At 41.1% G+C, this 19,384-nt stretch overlaps 1 protein-coding gene and 1 pseudogene across 2 annotated transcripts in view; one reads left to right on the top strand and one right to left on the bottom strand.

Annotated features, from left to right (window-relative positions):
• The window catches only part of RHOA (ras homolog family member A), a 61,157-nt gene that overhangs the window by 19,524 nt on the left and 22,249 nt on the right, over window positions 1-19,384 (bottom strand). The gene's annotated exons all lie outside the window — the stretch shown is intronic.
• On the top strand, window positions 11,436-12,988 carry LOC112853044 (eukaryotic peptide chain release factor subunit 1 pseudogene; annotated as a pseudogene).

Raw genomic sequence — 19,384 nt, 5'->3', positions numbered from 1 at the left:
GGCTTGCCAGCTTGAAAGGAAATCACGCTGAGCTCTCTGCAGTCTCTCTGCCAGATGTGTCATTTTCTAGGCTGAATACAGTCTCAGAAATAATTCTTAAGAGCTTTGAGTAAAGGTTTATTTTTTCAGTAACCATCAGCTATAACATATCTATTTAAGACACCTGTAACAATATGTAAAGGACTGTAAATTTATTTCATTGGTTCAAAATCTTTATGTAGGTTACTGTGCCGCCCTCACAAAAGTTGAAAGGAAAAAGAAATGACAAAAGGAGATCTCTGATGGTGCTGAGAGGGCACAGAAAATACCTACTCCAATTTATGTTATCTGCCATTACAAGACCAGTCTCTCCCACAATCTCAAAAAACTGTGTTTTGGTTGTGGACTAAATTTTGGCAAATTAAGCAGTTACTGTTAACAAAAACAACCAATATTTTAACATATTTCTCACCCATATGCAAATAGAAACAGGTGTCCAAGAAAAGCAAGAGAAGGGCTACATGCAGTATCCCATGTGATCCCATGCTTCATACTCAAAAGACACAAGGACAGACAGCTCACTCACTGTCAGGAGCCACACCTGAGGCCTCCAGGGCAGCACCCGAGGGGGTGAGGTATCTCAACAAACATCTCTTATGGGGTCTGGCATCACCAGAGGCACTCAGTGAATAACAACTCCTACTACTAAGGTCTCCCCCGCTGCCAGCCTTAACCTCATGTCCTCTTTTTAATTTATATAGTATTGCCACTTGTGGTATCACACACCTCCTTCATCTCTCCCTCTCTAATGGCTTCCTTCTCTCAGTCTACAATAAAGTGCAGAATGCCCCTATTTTAAAATAATAAATCTTCCCACATCCATGCTTACTTCTGGTTACCTTTCTCTCTCTGGCCTGTTCAAAGAAAAGGTATACATTTCTGCAGCTTCATACTGGCTTGCTTAAAATTCCTCCCATCTACTTTCTGCCCAAACTTCTGAAACTTTCTCAGAAGTCACCAATGACCTACCTTCACAAAATCCAGTCTGTATTCTCCTTGATATTTTTTGTTGTAACTTACCTCCCTAACAAAATATGATCTCTGTTGTCTGTCTCCTTAGCTACAGCCTCCACGCCTAATCACTCCCCTAAGACTGGGCTTTTCCCTCATTCTCCTTATACTTTATTATCCGGGGATCTCAATTCTTCAAAAACTACTTTTATGAAATGTCATTCCCAAATCTTTCTCTGACCCAGTCCCTGTTCTAAAACTCCTGATACACCTCCACTCTATGCTCCACTGGCACCTCAAATTCAACATCTCCCAGACATCATCCCAATCTCTGTCAAATCTTCTCTTTCCAGTTACCTCAGTCTTGGTGATGAAAACAAAATTACATTCCTAAGGTACTCAACTCATTGTAGAAACCTTGTGGTTAAACAATTATCTTACTTTCTTTTCTTTGCTCCTCACAGCAAGACTGCTTTCAAGTTCTGAGGAATTCTGCCCCTTCATGGGTCTCCCTTCCACCACTACCACCACCCACTTTGAGTTCCCATAATCATTGTTCCAACTCAAGTCTTCAGTACTGCCTATCTGGGAAGAAGGCAAAATTCCAACTGGTCTCACCTCCCTTCTATCCTGCTTGCTGTAGCCAAATTCTCCATTCCTATGTCTGGGCTTCAGCCCATTCTGCCTTTGCTCAAGGGCCTTCAGAAGGTCCTCAATGCCAAAATCAGGTCAAGACTCCTCAGCCTTACCATGAGGGTCCTTTAAAATACTAAAGCAGCCTATTTTCTCCTTTCATCTTCTCTCTCATCTTTATCACATACCTAATTCCACTAACTGGCCTTGTAAACCACCCCCCCACCTCAGCTCAAAGTAATGCCTTATTTGAATTTTTTCTTCCTTTCTTCAGAAAATAACACCTTACCTGTCCATCCTAATATTGCCTTCTGTTCCAAAGCCTTTTATTTTTTAAGATTTTTTTTTTTAATTTTATTTTTAAATAATCTCTACGCCCACTGTGGGGTTTGAACTCATGATCAAGAGTCACATGCTCTACGAACTAAGCCAGCCAGGCGCTCCCCAAAGCCCATTTCTTATTTCTGGTCCTACATTTTCCACCCCCGAAAATCAAATGTTGCCTCTAAGCAGGGCTTTGGTCCTCTCTTGGTACTTACATTCAATCACATCCTACTCTATGAGAGAGAGACAGCAGTTATATTTCTTGTGTACTTGACTCATATCCATTCCTGGAGTTTAAGCTCCTTCAGAACAGGTACCACATCTTGCTTGGCCTTTCCCACTTGGAGTTGCATAACTAATGGGGCAAGGACATGCTGAATGGGATGCTTATAAAGAGAAACAAAAACTCAAAGAAGGAGCATGTATCCCAAAAGTACTCCTAAAAACTTGACTCATTGGCACTCTCTGATCACTTTTCTTGCAGCAATCATAGTTTTTTACAGGACTCAGCAGAATGAAAAAGCAAAACAACAACAACAAACAGTTAAGAATTTGTTGAGTGAGGGGCACCTGGGTGAGTCAGTCATTTAAACATCTGACTTAGGCTCAGGTCAGGATCTTAATAAAGCTGGAGAAAACTATACAATTCAATGGGTTTTGGTATATTACGTTACTAATGTTTAGAAGTTGTGATAATATATAACAAAATTTGCCATTTTAACTATTTTTTTTTATGTTTTACTTATTCATTTTTGACACAGAGAGTGAGTCAGAGAGAGAAAAAGAGAAAGAAAGAAAGAAAGAAAGAGACAGAAAGGAAGAATCCCAAGCATGCTCTGTGCTGTCAGTGCAAAGCCCAACATGGGGCTAGGTCTCACAAACGCGATCACGACCTCAGCCAAATGAGTGAGATGCTTAACCGACTGAGCCACCCAAGGACATTGTAACTAATTTTTTTTACCTTTTTTTTTTTTCTTTTTGGAGACACGGGGGGGGAGGGGGGGGAGGGAGGGAGGGAGAGAGAGAAAGAGAGAGAGAGAGAGAGAGAGAGAGAGAGAGAGAGAGAGAGAGAATCTGAAACAGGCTCCAGGCTCTGAGCTGTCAGCACAAAGCCCGACATGGGGCTCGAACCCACGAATCATGGGATCATGACCTGAGCTGAAGTCAGAAGCTTAACTGACTGAGCCACCCAGGCACCCCCCATTTTAACTATTTTTAAGTATACAACTGTAATACTGTGATTTATATATATTTGGTCTTAGTCTCTGTTCCTGGCATATGGCTCCTGAAACTCTTGTAATTTCCTAAATTACATGAACAATGGGAGGATTTTTTGTTATATTTGGTCTTTTGTCTTCAAATAGCTCCAGTTCCTGAAACAGCTCTGGGATGATCGATCAAAGTGAAAGGAGTGTCTCACGATTCATAACAAACTCTATTCAACCACACCTGAGCTTATGTCAGTGAAGTGACTTTGGAAAATCCCTAAAGATGGGGGCTGGTTGCCAGGAAAACCAACCTTGTGATTAGGGAGTTGCAACTTTGAGTGCCTGCCCCCCAACCTAGGGTAGAGAAGAGGGGCTGGATGTTGAAGCAATCACCAAAAGCCAATGATTTAATCAATTGTGCCTACTTAAAGCCTCCAAAAAACCAAAGGGCAGGATTCAGAGAGCTTCCAGGTTGGTGGAGATGTGCAGGGATTGAGAGAGCGGCACATCTTGGGTGGGCAGGCAAGCAAGCTCCACGCACCCCTTTCCACATATCTTGCCCTATGCATCTGGCTGTTCTTGGGTTATATCCTTTTACAATAAACTGGTAATCTAACAAAATATTTTCCCGAGTTCTGTGAGCTGTTCTGGAAAATTGGCTTCCAGGAAGAGATCACGGTAACATGGAATTTATATTCAGTCAGTGAGAAATACAGGTAACAACCTGGACTTGCTACTGAGGTCTGAAGTGGGGAGCTGTGGGGCAGTCTTGTGGGACTGAATGTTTAACCTGTGGGATCTGATGCTAACTCCAGGTAGATAGTGTCAGAACTGAACTGAACTGTAAGACATCAGTCAGTGTTGCAGAAATGTTTGGTGGGGGACCCTCCTCCATATTTGGTGACCAGAAGTATGAGAAATGGAAGATGTTATAGTGGCGTACTGAGAGTAAAGATACAAACAGGAGATGTTTTTTCCTTTACAACAATTCACTAGCAATGATTACATTTACAATGTTGTGCAATCATTGCCATTATCTATTTTCAAAGCTTTTTCATCACCTCAAAGAGAAACATCACCATTAAGCAGTAACTCCCCATTCTTCTCTCCCCTTAGCCCTTGATAAACTACTCTAATCTACTGTCTCTATAAATTTGCCTGTTCTACATATCTCATATAAATGAAATTACACAATATTTGTCATTTGTTCTTACTTCACACAGCATAATGTTTAATGTTCATCGATGTTGTAGCACGTATCAAATTTCATTCCTTCTTATGGCTGCACTAATTTTCCATTGTGTGGATATATCACATTTTATTTGTCCAGTCACCTGCTGATGGATACTTGACATTACTTTCACCTTTTAGCTACTGTAATAATGCTGCAATGAACACTGGTATACAAGTAAGTATCTGCTCAAGTCTCTGCTTTCAACTCCTTCGAACAAATATACACCTAGGAGTGGAACTGTTAGACATTCTATGTTTAGTTTTTTTAAGAACTGCCAAAATGTTTCCTACAATAGCTGTACCATTTTACATTCCCATTGGCAATGTACAAAGATTCCAATTACTCCACATCCTTGTCAACACTTGTTATTTTCTTTTTTGTTTTTTTAATTATTGCCATTTAAGTGGGTGTGAAGTGGTATCTCATATGAGGTTTTTTTTTTAATGTTTTATTTGGTTTTTGAGAGAGAGCGAGAGAGAGAGAGAGAACAAGCAGGGGAGGGGCAGAGAGAGAGAGAGAGTTACACACAGAATCCGAAGCAGGCTCCAGGCTCTGAGCTGTCAGCACAGAGCCCAACGTGGGGCATGAACTCACGAATGGCTGAGAGATCGTGACCTGAGCTGAAGTCGGATGCTTAACTGACTGAGCCACCTAGGCGCCCCTTGTATTTCATATGGTTTTGATCTGCATTTCCCTAATGACTAATAATGTTGAGCATCTTTTCCTATGCTTATTGGCCATTTGTAAATCTTCTTTGGGAAAACATCTATTCAAATCCATTGCCCATTTTTGAACTGGATTGTTTCCACTATTTTGTTTGTTTCCACTTTCTTGACAGTGTCCTTTGAGACACATAAGGTTTTAATTTTGATACAGTCCAATATCTAATTTTTTCCTTGACTGCTGATACTACAACCTTGGATTGCGAATAACTTGTTCTGCGAGTGTTCCACAAGATAAGCAAACATTTCTAATAAATTTTAACTTGATAAGTGAGTGGTGTCTTGCAATATGGGTGGTTTGTGATGCTAAATGTCACATGATCACAACTGAGCCAATGGTTCTTGAAATTCGCTTTAAAAAAAATTTTTTTTTTAATTTTTTTTTTTTCAACGTTTATTTATTTTTGGGACAGAGAGAGACAGAGCATGAACGGGGGAGGGGCAGAGAGAGAGAGAGGGAGACACAGAATCGGAAACAGGCTCCAGGCTCTGAGCCATCAGCCCAGAGCCCGACGCGGGGCTCGAACTCACGGACCGCGAGATCGTGACCTGGCTGAAGTCAGATGCTTAACCGACTGCACCACCCAGGCGCCCCCAAAATTTTTTTTTTTAATGTTTATTTATTTTTGAGAGAGACAGAGACAGAATGCGAGTGGGTTAGGGGCAGAGAGAGAGGGAGACACAGAAGCAGAAGCAGAAGCAGGCTCCAGGCTCTGAGCTGTCAGCACAGAGCCCGATGCGGGGCTCGAACTCACAATCCGTGAGATCATGACCTGAGCTGAAGTTGGACGCTCAACCGACTGAGCCACCCAGGCGCCCGTTGAAATTCGCTTTGATATACGAGTGCTTTGGATTACAAAGCATGTTTCTGGAATGTATTATGTTCACAAACCAAAGTTTTACTGTAATTTGTGTCATATCTAGGAAATCACTGCCAAATCCAACGTCATGAAAAACCTAATGCTTTTTTCTTTAAAAAAAATTTGTTTAATGTTTATTTTTGACAGAGACAGAGACAGAGCATGAGTGGGGGAGGGGCAGAGAGAGAGGGAGACACAGAATCTGAAACAGGCTCCAGGCTCTGAGCAGTCAGCACAGAGCCCAACGCAGGGCTCGAACTCATGGACAGTGAGATCAGGATCTGAGCTGAAGTTGGACGCCCAACTGACTGAGCCACCCAGGCACCCCCTAATGCTTTTTTCTAAGCGTTGTATAGTTTTAATTCTTATGTCTTGATTACTGTTGATTTGTAATAAGTTTTGAAACCAGGAGGTGTGAGTCCTCCAACTGTTCTGTCTTCTAGATTGTTTTGGCTATTCTGGGTCCCCTGGATTTCCAAATGAATTTTAGGAGCAGCTTATTGATTTTTGCAAAGAAGGCAGCTGAGGTTTTTAATAAGGACTGCACTGAATCTATAGATCAATTTGAGAATTATTACCACCTTTACAGTATTAAGTCTTCAAATCCACGAAGACAAGATGTCTTTCCATTTATTTAGGTCATCTTTTGTTTTTTGCAGTCCTCTCCTTCCCAGCTTCCTTCTTCTCCTTACATATGCCTAAACCCATATATATTTAAAGGTGGAGAAGCCTGGTCTCTCACCACTTTGTAGAAAATAATAGGGAAATGCCAGAAATAGTAAACACTTAAAAATGCTATTACAAACTTTTTTACTTTTTATTTACACATTTAATCGTAACTGCCCTATGAGATAGAGCCTAGCATTCTCATTTCATAGATAAGGAAACTGAAATACAGAAAGATTAACTTGCTCAACTTAACTGGATTACTAGCCAGTAAGGGGCAGAAATGGACACTGAACAAATAAGCAATCTGTTCCAGAGTCCCTATTTCTAAACACTCCACTTTCTTGCCCTCCTTCCTCACCCTCAAATGTCAAGAAGCAATCCTATAGCTCGTAGTGTCCTTTTCTCCTTTGCCTACCCAAGTAAACATTAGTGACATTGTTAAAAATTAAGTCAATATGTAACTTAGGGGTTGCCTGGGTGGCTCAGCTGGTTTAGCGTCTGATTTCGGCTCAGGTCAGGATCTCGTGGTTTGTGGGTTTGAGCCCCAGGTTGGGCTCTGTGCTGACAGCTCAGAGCCTGGAGCCTGCTTCAGATTCTGTGTCTCCCTCTCTCTGCCCCTCCCTGACTCATGTTCTCTCTCTCAAAAACAAACATTAAAAATTAAAAAAAAAAAAATGTAACTTAGGAGGATTGATTACTCTTCAATTATTTCTCATTGAGTTTTTGATTTTTTGATCCAAAGTCCTATGGTTTTGGGGCACTTTGCTGGCTCACTAGACAGAGCATGCAAGTCCTGATACTGGGGTTATGAGTTCAAGTCTTATGTTGGGGGTAGAGATTACTTTTTTTTTTTTTTTAAGTCTTGTGGTTCTAAACCTATGTTACATTTATTTCATGTTTCCTAGCCTTTTATGATTTTTTTTGCACCCATTCTTTTTAGAATGTCATTTACATAAAAAAAGGAAGAAAAGAATTGCCAAACATCAAGTATGTTTGAATTGCTATGAAGTTAGCAACTCTTGGTTCTAGTGTGTCTTAAGTCTGCTTACTCTCACTGGGGGACAGATGGATGTCAAGCAAGGGTTGTGGCTTACGTAGCTACAGGAAACTCCGCTACAGTAAGACTGATAAGTGGTAGCCACCCCTTTTCACACTTGTTTTTACAAGTCTGATGATTTCCTGTGGTAACTACAGCCTATTTGCACTCCTGCCTGCCTTGCTCATCTAGTTGCAGTGTGGAAGTGGTCTGTCCATCAGACATTTTTTAGCAGTTAAGAGTGGCTGCTTCCTGCACTTGGGGCAGGTAAACCACAATCACACATTAACATTCAATTGTCTCCATTTCACATAGCAGTCTGGTAATTTCTTCATGTTTCTGTGACCATGATGTAGATGCATATATGTCTAAATAGCTTCCTGAAGGCTTTCTGGAGTGCTCATTTAGCCTAGAATTTAGTATACAACATTCTAGCCTTCCTAGTTTAACTGAATTGGAAATTAGTAACAACTGCTCACTGGACAAAAAGTAAATACTGTAAGACACTAATGACTGACCTAATGCCCTATATTTTTAATCCTAAAATCATTATTTTTCAATTAACAAAATAACTTGTTAAGGCAAGTATCTAGCCATAACACTTCAACTAGCTGCTATTTCCTTAAGAATCCTGGGTTTCAGTTAGTGGTTCTGAAAGTGGTCCTCAGACTAGTGCTATCAACCTCACCTGACAACCTGAAAGAAATGCAAATTCTCAGCTCTGACTACAAACCTACTGAATCAGAACTTCTAAGAGTGAGTCCATTAATCTGGGTTTAAACAAGCCCTCCAGGTAATTCTGACTCATGCTCAACTTTAAGAACCTCTGAGTTAGTGTATGTGTAGCTTTACTGTATGGGTAAAATGAAGTACCTACCCACCACGTACCCAGAGCTAAATTTTACTGAGTCTTATAATTTCTCTGAAATCTTTTTATCTGCTTCTTAGTGATTGTCTGAGCTACTCTTTCGGCTTCTATTATAAAATCTCAATCTACATTTTAGAATGTTTCATAGGAATCTTATTTCTCCAATCAGATTGAATTTTAGTCCAAAGTAATCCTTTTTCAAAAAAGCAGCTTTCTAAAATGGCCAATAAACACAGGAAAAGGTATTCAAAGGTGAATGAAAAGATATCCGATGTTCATGAATTTAAGGACTTGACTTTAAGAGAGAGTGAGCATGAGCAAGGGAGAGGGAAAGAGAGAGACACTGGGATCATGACCTGAGCCTAAACCAAGAGTTGGACGTTCATCTGACTGAGCCACCAGTCACCCCAAGGACTTGATACTTTTAATATAACAGTACTGTACAAAATGATCTACAGAAGGGCGTCTGGCTGGCTGGGTCAGTGGGGCATAAGACTCTTGATCTCAGGGTCATGAGTTTGAGCCCCACACTGGATGCAGAGATTACTTAAAAATTTTAAAAATAGGGGCGCCTGGGTGGCGCAGTCGGTTAAGCGTCCGACTTCAGCCAGGTCACGCTCTCGCGGTCCGTGGGTTCGAGCCCCGCGTCGGGCTCTGGGCTGATGGCTCAGAGCCTGGAGCCTGTTTCCAATTCTGTGTCTCCCTCTCTCTCTGCCCCTCCCCCGTTCATGCTCTGTCTCTCTCTCTGTCCCAAAAATAAATAAACGTTGAAAAAAAAAAAAATTAAAAAAAAAAATTTTAAAAATACACAGGGACCCCTGGGTGGCTCAGTTAGGTGTCTGACTCTTGATTTCGGCTCAGGTCATGATCTCATGGTACATGGGATTGAGCCGCAGTGCCGGGCTCTGCAAGGACAGCACAGAGCCTGCTTAGAAATCTCTCCCTGCCCCACCCCTGCTCACGTGCAAGCTTGTACACCTCTCTCTCAAAATAAATATTTAAAATAAAAATAATAATAATGGCACAAAAACAGACACTCAGACCAATTAAACAGAATAGAGAACCCAGAAATGGGCCCACAAATGTATGGGCAACTAATCTTTGACAAAGCGGGAAAGACTATCCAATGGAATAAAGACAGTCTCGTCAGCAAGCGGTGCTGGGAAAACTGGACGGAGACATGCAGAAAAATGAACCTGGAACACTTTCTTACACCACACACAAAAATAAACTCAAAATGGATGAAAGACCTAAGTGTAAGACAGGAAGCCATCAAAATCCTCGAGGAGAAAGCAGGCAAAAACCTCTCTGACCCTGGCTGCAGCAACTTCTTACTCAACATGTCTCCAGAGGCAAGGGAAACAAGAGCAAAAATGCACTACTGGGACCAAAATAAAAAGCTTCTGCACAGCGAAGGAAACAATCAGCAAAACTAAAAGGCAACCTACAGATTGGAAGAAGATATTTACAAATGACATACCAGATAAAGGGTTAGTATCCAAAATCTATAAAGAACTTATCAAACTCAACACCCAAAAAAACAAATAATCCAGTGAAGAAATGGGCAAAAGACATGAATAGACACTTCTCCAAAGAAGACATCCAGATGACCAACTGACACATGAAAAAATGCTCCACATCACTCATCATTGGGGAAATACAAATCAAAACCACAATGAGATACCACCTCACACCTGTCAGAATGGCTAACATTAACAACTCAGGCAACGACAGATGTTGGCAAGGATGCGGAAAGAGAGGATCTCTTTTGCATTGCTAGTGGGAATGCAAACTGGTGCAGCTACTCTGGAAAACAGTATGGAGGTTCCTCAAAAAATTAAAACTAGAACTACCCTACGACCCAGCAATTGCACTACTCAGTATTTATCCAAGGGTTGGTACAAGTGTGCTGTTTCGAAAGGACACATGCACCCCCATGTTTATAGTAGCACTATCGACAATAGCCAAAGTATGGAAAAAGCCCAAATGTCCAGTGGATGAAGAATATGTGGTGTGTATGTATACATATACATACACATATATATACATACATACACAAAATGGAGTATTACTTGTCAATCAAAAAGAAATGAAATCTTGCTATGTGCAACTACATGGATGGAACTGGAGGGTATTCTGCTAAGTGGAATTAGAGAAAGACAAATATGACTTCACTCCTATGAGGACTTTAAGATACAAAATAGATGAACATAAGGGAAGCAAAAATAATATAAAAACAGGGAGGGGGACAAAACATAAGAGACTCTTAAATATGTAGAACAAACAGAGGGTTACTGGAGGGGCTGTGGGACGGGGGGACAGGCTAACGGGTAAGGAGCATTAAGGAATCTACTCCTGAAATCACTGTTGTACTATATACTAACTTGGATGTAAATTAAAAAAATAAATTAAATTTTAAAAAGAAAATAATAATAAACAAATGGGATAAGATAAAGACACCAGAAATAAACCTTCACAAATATGGCCAATTGATTTTTGACATGGTACCAAAATATTCTATGAAAAAGGACAGTCTTTTCACTAAACAGTGCTGGGGGAAACCATATATTCACATGTAGAAGAATTTAGACTCAGGACACCTAGGTAGCTCAGTTGGTTAAGCATCCAACTCCTGGCTTCGGCTCAGGTCATGATCTCATAGTTCATGGTTTTGAGCATCTTGTTGAGATCTGTGCTGACAGCGCAGAGCCTGCTTGGGATTCTGTCTCCACCTCAAAATAAAATAAACTTTAGACAGGCCCATGTGAGCAGATTCCAACACATGCAACTGCCTGGAGAGAGGGAGCCAGTGTCCTATGTCAGAGCTGCTGGTGGGGAGGAGCAGCCGCTGCCACCCAGGACTGGGCTGTTAGGGAGGAGGAGACAAGAAAATGGCAGACGACCCCAGTGTGCTGACAGGAATGTGGAGATCTGGAAGATCAAGAAGCTCACCAAGAGCTTCGAGGCAGCCCGCGGCAATGACACAAGCATGGTTATCATTGATCATTTCTCCCAAAGATCAGATTTCCCAAGTGGCAAAAGTGTTAGCAGATGAGTTTGGAACTGCATCTAACATTAAGTCATGAGTAAACCGCCTTTCAGTCCTGAGAGCCATTAATTACATCCATACAACAAAAACTCAAACTTTATAACAAAGTACCTCCAAATGGCCTCGTTGTTTACTGTGGTACCATTGTAACACAAGAAGGAAAGGAAAAGAAAGTCAACATTGACTTTGAACTTTTCAAACCAATTAATACATTGTTGTACTTGTGTGACAACAAATTCCATACAGAGGCTCTTACAGCACTACCTTCGGATGACAGCAAGTTTGGCTTCATTGTAATAGACGGTAGTGGTACACTTTTTGGCACACTCCAAGGAAACACAAGAGAAGTCCTACACAAATTTACTGTGGATCTCCCAAAGAAACATGATAGAGGAGATCAGTCAGCCTTGTGTTTTGTTCATTTAAGAATGGAAAAGTGACATAACTATGTTCGGAAAGTAGCTAAGACTGCTGTACAGCTGTTTATTTCTGCAGACAAAGTGAATGTGGCTGGTCTTCTTTTAGCCGGATCAGCTGACTTTAAAAGTGAACTAAGTCAATCTGATAGGTTTGATCAGAGGTTGCAATCAAGTTTTAAAATTAGTTGATATATCCTATGGTGGTGAAAATGGATTGAACCAAGCTACTGAGTTAACTACTGAAGTCCTCTCCAACGTGTGATTCATTCTTCAAGAGAAGAAAACAGGATGATACTTCGATGAATCAGTCAGGACACAGGGAAGTACTGTTTTGGAATTGAAGATACACTAAAGGCTTTATAAATGGGAGCTGTAGAGATTCTAATAGCCTATGAAAATCTGGATATAATGAGATATGTTCTTTATTGCCAAGCCACAGAAGAGGAGAAAATTCTCTATCTAACTCCAGAACAAGAGAAGGATAAATCTCATTTCACAAAGAGACAGGACAAGAACACAAGATGACTGAAAGCATGCCCCTGCTGGAATGGTTTGCTAACAACTATAAAAAATTTGGAGCTATGTTGGAAACTGTCACACATAAGTCACAAGAAGGATCCCACTTTGTGAAAGGATTTGGTGGAACTGGAGGTATTCTGTGGTACCAAGTAGATTTCCAAGGAATGGAATACCAAGGAAGAGATGATGAATTTTTTGATCTTGATGAATACTAGGTAGTCGACATGGGTCTGGCAAAACATGCCTCACCCTCTAGCATCCAACCCAAGAAGCATACCCGTGGTGGAATCCAAACAGATCCCTGCCTTACAATTGGAACACTTCCAGAACTTAATCCACGGACACTGGATACTGAAAAGAAAACCGAAACAAAACCAGACCCAACCCTACACTTTGGTTTGTCATGGTGTCAGCGCAGCAGCCTACAACTAAGTTCCTAAAATGCCACTTTGGACTAATTTAAGAAAGTATCCCAGTTTTTACTTTTACTCAATAGTGACATTGGTTGCTCTTGTACTTTATGGAAAAAAAAAATGGTTTTTTTTAACCTTCATACACAGTATCAAAAATACTTAACTGCTGTATACCTTCAAAATTTAATAGAAATGAGATCATACTGGTTTGTTTCTTATCTTGATTGCAGAAAAACTGCTGCATTTTGCAGTGACCCATTTACATGGCATTCTCAGCTTAGACTGCATGAGAAGAAATACATGCGGTGAAATGTTGGAACCAAAAAAAAAAAAAAAATAAATAAATAAAAACTTTAAAAAAATCTTAAAAAAAACTGTAACTGTCTACAAAGCTGGCTTCATTAAGCAATTAAGCAATATAACAAATAAGAACTTCACTGAGAGGTAAGTAAGAAAGATGTTGGGATAGAGAAATCAGCTCAGGGATCAAAGATCAAAAACTTAAGTCAGGGGCACCTGGGTGGTTCTGTAGGTTAAGTATCTGATTCTTGATTTCGGATCAGGTCATGATCTTAGGTTCATGGGTTCAAACCCTGTGCTGACAGTGTGGAGCCGGCTTGGGAGTCTGTGTCCCCCTCCCCCGCTTGCATGCCTGTGTGCTCGCTTGCGTGCTCTCTCTCTCTCAAAGTAAATAAAATAAATAAACTTAAAAAAAAAAAAAAAAAAAGGAAATTTAAGCCTGGATCACAAAGCCATCCTGGATCACAAAGATACCTCCTGGCTATTAAGGACTGCACTGCATTAGCAATGTTTTCCAACAAAGTTCTCTGAAACTGAAAGTCACCTCCAAGTCTCCAGGTAAAGGGTCCAATTCACTGTATTCCATTATCATCTGCATCACAATATAATTTTATACAAAGTAAAGGCATATTTGGTCCTAGACACATCTTCCTTCTGGCTAGGAATCCTCCCCACCTCTTGTCTATCTAGTAAATATTCACCTTCCAAAATAACAAAAATCATATTTTTTAAGTTTTTTTTAAGTAATCTCTACACCCAATGGGGGCTCAAACTCATGACCCTAAGATCAAGAGTGGCATGATCTTCCAATTGAGCCAGCCAGGCACCCCAAAAGTCACTTCTTTCCTGATCTCTGCCATTTCCTTTTCCCTCCCCACACAACCTCCTTCATAAATATCTTCACATTTATTTACCACTCTTATTTAACGGAGATTCTCTTTACTAAATTGAAAGCTAATTTAGGGCATGGGTAGTATTATTCATCTTTATACCACCAATGCCAGGGGCACACAGATGGATCAGTCTGTTGAGTGTCCAACTTTGGGTCAGGTCATGATCTCATGGTTTGTGGGTTTGAGCCCCGAGTTGGGCTTGGCGCTGACAGCACCTGCTTCAGATTCTCTGTCTCCCTCTCTCTGTCCCTCCCTCCCTTCCCTGCTCATATGCCGGCTCTCTCTCAAAAATAAACATTAAAAAAAAGAAAAGTGTACCACCAATGATGGACATCATTAGGCTACCTATGTGTGTTTCCTGAATGGGGAAAAAAAAAAAAAAACAACGCACAAAAAACACTATGTAATCTACCAGTGGCTGCTATAAACAGAAAAAAAATTTCAATTTCAATCCACCTTTCAAAGGAAGCACGTGTGAAGCTCTACTCAATACCATGAAGAAAGACTTCCCTCATATCTGAATCATACATAAGCAGGGAGGAAGCCAAAAACTTCTACAAGTTATAAACTGGAATATAAAAATAGTGGGAAAAGTATATAGGGGGAGAAGAATTATTGTTTGAAGCACTTTGAACGGAAGAGAGAGAATATTAAGTCTGCATTCTCGGGCACCTGGGTGGCTCAGTCAGTTAAGCGTCCAACTTCAGCTCAGGTCATGATCTCACAGTCTGTGAGTTCAAGCCCCACGTCGGGCTCTGTGCTGACAGCTCAGAGCCTGGAGCCTGCTTCGGATTCTGTGTCTCCCTCTCTCTCTGCCCCTCCCCTGCTCATGCTCTGTCTCTGTCTCAAAAATAAATAAAAACATTAAAAAAAAGTCTGCACTCTCTTCCAAAGACGGTACTATCATAGTTTTACTGCCCAACACAGTAGCCACTAGTCACGTGTCTATTTCTTAATATTTTAATTAATTGAAATTTAAAAATTCACTTCCTTTGTCCCAATGACACATTTCAAATGCTCAACAGCCACACAGGACTATTGTGTGGACAAGACAGACACAGAACATATCCATTATCACAAAAGGTGTAATTTTAAACAATTCTGCCATGGCTGTTTGGCAGACGCAGGATTCTTATTCAATGTTCTCCTCATTTTCTTGCATGCTACAAAGATCTTCCAAAGAAAATATACCCATAATTTCATGCTATAGGTTTCCTAGAAAACATTTACAGCAAACATCAGGTCATTTAAAGATAAATTCTGGCAGGCACTCCCACTCATCCCTCATGCCTCCTCCAAGTCAGTCCACTCTTCCACCCACTACTTCAGTAGGATGACAATCACCTCCTGCCTTGACAAGGGTCCAGCCTTGTCTAAATTCTTATCTCCTTACATCCGATCAGCCTAACACAAACCTAGAGTTTTTAATGGGCCATTCCCTGTTGCTAGAGAGCAGCCTTATCTGAAAGAAAGTCTTAGAGAAAACAATACAATGTAATTAAGTGCTGTAACACAAGTTCTTCCTCTCTGGTAGGAACAAAGAGAAAGTAAGCAATTCTGCTAGAGGCTTCAGAGAAGGTAACATCTGACCTAGACCTTGAAGAATGAGGACAAGTAACCTGAGAGGAGTTGAGAGTGGTAATGGCTTAGGAATACTTCCTAATGTGAGGAACAGCCTGAGCAAATGACCTCAATGACCCTAAATATAAAAATTCAGAGGGGCGTCTGGGTGGCTCAGTTGATTAAGTGTCCAACTCTTGATTTTAGTTCAGGTCATGATCTTATGGTTTGTGGGTGCAAGTTCCACACAGGGCTCCATCGGGCTCTGTGCTGTCAGCAAGGGATTTTCCCTCTCCCTCTCTGCTCCTCCCCTGCTTGCGCACTCTCTCTCAAAATAAATACACAAATGTTAAAAAAAAAAAAAAAAAAATTCAGAGAGGAGGGACACCTGCCTGGCTGGCTCAATCTGTAGAGTGTGCACCCATGTTGGGTGTAGAGATTACTTAAAATAAATAAATAAATAAATAAAATCTTAAAGAAAAAAAAAAAAGGAATTCAGAGAGGAGACTGTTGGAAAACGAAGCTAGAAAGATGAATGGTTACACTGGAGGATCTGGAATGTCAATACACAGCAACCTGTATTCTATTCTGTAAGCGAGGGAAAGCCACTGGAAAACACAATCAGATCTGTGATTTACAAAGACAGCTTTGGCAGCAGCATTTGAAATAGCTAGAAGGTGGACTGGACAGGGATGAGAAGACCATGATGAGAGTATGAGAGTGCCCTGGAGGAGAGAGAAGCCTAATGAAAAGGTGAGGTGGAAGGAGCACAATCTAATAGGCTTTTCCTAACACTACACACATTTCTGTCCTACCCCCACCCCCCTGAACCAGTTGAAAAAGATTAGTGCCCAGGTAAATTGTTACTGCAGGTAAAAACAGCATAGCCCTCAAATGTATAGAATGGGGAGAGGCAGTGATCAATCCACAGAGACTGCCAGTAACATGGAAAAGGTAGGCACAAAAAACCCAGAGATATTTATATTTGAAGAGAGCAGTCAGAAAGCTATGATGACAACCAGCACCAAGAGAAAGGAAGAGGGTACTTCAAGGAATGGCTTCATATTATATGGCTAGCAAAAAGGGCATGGGCACAGCAATCAAAACCCTTTCAGTTGGCCACAGGGGAAGAGTAGTAGACTGTGGTAGACTGAGAAGATGAGGGCATGGAGGTCGGTGATATAAAATGTTCTTTCAAAAAGTTAGGAAATACATGTTACAACATGGATGAACCTTGAAAACTTTATGTTCAGTAAAAGAAGCCAGTCACAAAAGACCAAATATATGGTTCCAGTTATATGAAATGTCCAGAACAGACAAATCTACAGAGACAGATTAATGGTTGCCTAAGGCTGGGGGTTGTGATGGGAGACTGGGGAATGACAGTAGAAGAGTACAGGAGTTTCTTTTTGAGGTGATGAAAATACTCTAAAATTGATTATACAACTGTGAATATACTAAAACCCACTATTTGTACACTTTAAATGGGCAAATTGTATGGTATATAAATTGTACCTCATAAAACTGTTACCAGGAAAAGTCGTCCCCCCCCCCCCCAATTAAGAGAAAAAAAGGTCTGGAATGTGTGGTAGACTACCCATTGTCTGTCTGCCTCATTATCGTTCCCTTTCCTGGTCATACAGCTGCCAATAATAAAGACTACATTTCCTGGACTCTGTTGCACCTAGGTGAAGTCATTAAGGTCTGGCCAGTGGACTATATGCAGAATTGATGCAGGATAGAGGAGACTTGCTAGAGCAATGTTTTGAGATTAAGGGGAGTATATCTAGTACAGAAGTGGAAGGCGTGACCCTGGATATGAAATATTGACTCCTACAGGACTGCTCCACTGTTAACAGAGGAGGAAGCAGACCACAACAGCCAAACCACAGGCAAATGAATAGAGGTGGTGGCAGACCCTTGTATTTGCTTCCATGTTCTCAATTAAGAAGCAAGATCGTTAGTTGACATTAAGGCTAGGGAAGGAAAAAAGAAAGCGTGAGCTAAAGAGGTGGTGCTGTCTAAAAATAGGAGAAGAAATGGGCTAAGGAATCGCAGTGGAACTGCTAGGCAGTGCTACAGGCCACCTTTCAAGTTAGGGGTCATGAATTCAAAGCAAGACCAGTAAGCATGTTTTCTTCCTTCTCCAGCTACATTCAGTTACAGGTGTAGAGTGAGTGAAAAGATGGACTGAAAACAGGGCTGAGGTTTTCAGCCCTGAGCCTGGGTGGCTCAGTTGGCTAAGTGTCCAGCTCTTGGTTCTGGCTCAGGTCATGATCTCACGGTTCATGGGTTCAAGCCCTGCATCAGGCTCTGCCCTGACAGTGCAGAGCCTGCTTGGGATTCTCTCTCTGCCCTTCCCCAACTTGTGAGCATGTGCTTGTGTGCTCTCTCTCTCAAAATAAATAAAACTTTAATTTTTTAAAACACATTTTATTTTTGGGGCACCTGGGTGGCTCAGTCGGTTAAGCATCCAACTTCGGCTCAGGTCATGATCTCATGGTTCGTGGGTTCGAGCCCCGCATCTGGCTCTGTGCTGACAGCTCAGAGCCTGGAGCCTGTTTCGGATTCTGTGTCTCCCTCTCTCTCTGCCCCTCCCCCACTTGCACTCTGTCTCTGTCTCAAAAATAAATAAACATTAAAAAAAAAAAACCACATTGTATTTTTTTGAGAGACAGAGCACAAGAAGGGGAGGGGCAGAGAGAGAAGGAGACACAATCCAAGGCAGGCTGCAGCCTCTGAGCTGTCAGAACAGAGCTCAATGCATGGCTTGAACCCAGGAACCAGGAGATCATGACCTGAGCCCAAGTCAGACACTCAACTGACTGAGCCACCCAGGCGACCCAAAATAAATAAAACTTTAAAATAAATAAATAAAAATAAACAGGGCTGAGGTTTTGTCAGATAAGATGAAATGGGACAGGAGAAAAAGGGTTGAGAATATATACAAGGGAGTGATTACAGTAATGAACTATGAACTCTAAGTTGAGTAAGGAGAAAAGTGGTAACTGAAGATGAGGAGCAATAAAAGGGAAGTAAGATCAATGGACTGTAAGCCCCAGTGAGGCTGAAGAATTTCAGTGTCTGAGTATTAGATGGATTAAGTCATAAAACTAGCATATTACCATTGTTGTAGGGGGCAATTTCTTTGTAGGGTCACTGGCAACATCTATCAGAATTCAAACTGCATATATCCATTGAACCAGCAATTCCACTTACAAAAATTTATTCTACAAATATATTCACACATAAATACAATCATTTGTGTTCAAGAATGCTCACTTCAGCAATACTCATAATACCAAAAGACTAGAAACAATCTAGATGTTCCTTCTCCACAGAAGAAGATATTGGTTAAATATCTTAATCATACAATGGCATATTATGCAACCATTAAAAATAAAAAGGATTTGGGGCACCTGGGTAGCTCAGTTGGTTAAGCATCAGACTTCAGCTTAGGTCATGATCTCACAATTTGTGAGTTTGAGTCCCGCTTTGGATGAGCTTGGGCCCTCCTTCAGGTGAGTTCGAACCCCACTTCGGATAAACATGAGCCCCCACATCAGGTGAACCCTGCTTTTTTCTCCTTCCCTGCCCCTCGTGGGATTCTCTCTCCCTTTCTCTCTGTCCCTTGCTCACTTGCGACCTCTTTCTGTCTTGCTAAATACAGATAGATAGATAAAAATA

This window comes from Puma concolor, chromosome A2, assembly GCF_028749965.1.
Source record: "Puma concolor isolate L17-30 chromosome A2, mPumCon1.1.hap2, whole genome shotgun sequence".
Taxonomy (NCBI): Eukaryota; Metazoa; Chordata; class Mammalia; order Carnivora; family Felidae; genus Puma; species Puma concolor.
This window is presented reverse-complemented; position numbering and strand designations above follow the sequence as displayed.